The sequence below is a fragment of the Nothoprocta perdicaria genome, unplaced genomic scaffold, assembly GCF_003342845.1.
Source record: "Nothoprocta perdicaria isolate Ctin4 unplaced genomic scaffold, notPer1 scaffold_579, whole genome shotgun sequence".
NCBI classification, from domain to species: domain Eukaryota; kingdom Metazoa; phylum Chordata; class Aves; order Tinamiformes; family Tinamidae; genus Nothoprocta; species Nothoprocta perdicaria.
In genome coordinates this window covers 25,174-26,626 of record NW_020455842.1, presented here as the reverse complement: position 1 = coordinate 26,626, position 1,453 = coordinate 25,174, and positions in this window count along the sequence as shown.

Below are 1,453 nucleotides of genomic sequence, written 5' to 3'. Positions count from 1 at the left end.
GGTGTCACCAACCGGGTCCCCGCAGTGTCACCAGGGTCCCCGCGGTGTCACCAACCGGGTCCCCACAGCATCACCAGGGTCCCTGCGATGTCACCAACCGGGTCCCCACAGTGTCACCAGGGTCCCTGCGGTGTCACCAACCGGGTCCCCACAGTGCTGCCAACTGGGTCCTCGCAGTGTCACCAGCCAGGTCCCCACGGTGTCACCAGGGTCCCCACGGTGCCACCAACTGGGGTCCCTGCAGTGTCACCAGGGACCCCACGGTACCATTGGGATCCTCATGGTGCTATCAGGGTCCCCGTGGTGTCACCAGGGTCCCCATGGTGCCACCAACCGGGTCCTCGTGGTGCCACCAGGGTCCCTGCAGTGTCACCAACAGGAGTCCTCATGGTGCCATCGAGGTCCCTGTGGAGCCACCAGGGTCCTGGCAGTGCCACCAAGGTCCCTCTGGTGCCATCGGGGTCCCTGTGGTGCCATTGGGGTCCCCATGGTGCCATCACCTGGGGTCCCTGCGGTGTCACCAACCGGGGTCCCCACAGTGCCAGCAGGGGCCAGTGGTGTCACCAGGGTCCCCGTGGTGCCATTGGGATCCTCATGGTGCCACCAGGGTCCCTGCAGTGCCACCAAACTGGGTCCCTGTGGTGTCACCAGCCAGTGTCCCTGCGGTGCCACCAGGGTCCCCATGAGGCCACCTAATGGGGTCCCCCGTGGTGCCACCACCTGGGGTCCCCATGGTGCCACCAACTGGGGTCTCCATGGTGCCACTGAGGTCCCTGGGGTGCCACCGGGGTCCCTGCAGTGTCACCAGGGTCCCAGCAGTGCCACCAGGGTCCCTATGGTGCCATCGGGTTCCCTGTGGTGCCACTGGGGTCCCCACAGTGTCACCAACCGGGTCCTAGTGGTGCCACCAACCGGGGTCCCTGTGGTGTCACCTGGGTCCCTGTGGTGCCACCAGGGTCCCTGTGGTGCCATTGGGGTCCCCATGGTGCCACCAGGGGCCCCACAGTGCCACTAACTGGGGTCCTCACAGTGTCACTGGGGTCCCTGTGGTGCCATCGGGGGCCCTGTGCTGCCACCAGCCGGGTCCCCAGGGTGCCACCAGGGTCCCCACGGTGTCACCAGGGTCCCCGCAGTGGCACCAACCAGGGCCCCCACGATGCCACCAAGGTCCCTCTGGTGCCATTGGGGCCCCTGTGGTGCCACCAAGTGGTGTCCTCACAGTGCCACCAACCAGAGTCCCTATTGTGTCCCCAGGGTCCCCGCGGTGTCACCAGGGTCCCTGTGGTGCCATTGGGGTCCTCACAGTGCCACCAGGGTCCCCACTGTGTCACCAGGGTCCCTACAGTGTCACCAGGGTCCTCATAGTGCCATTGGGGTCCCTGTAGTGCCACCAGGGTCCCCATGGTGCCACCAAGGTCCCTCTGGTGCCATTGGGGTCCTCACAGTGCCACCA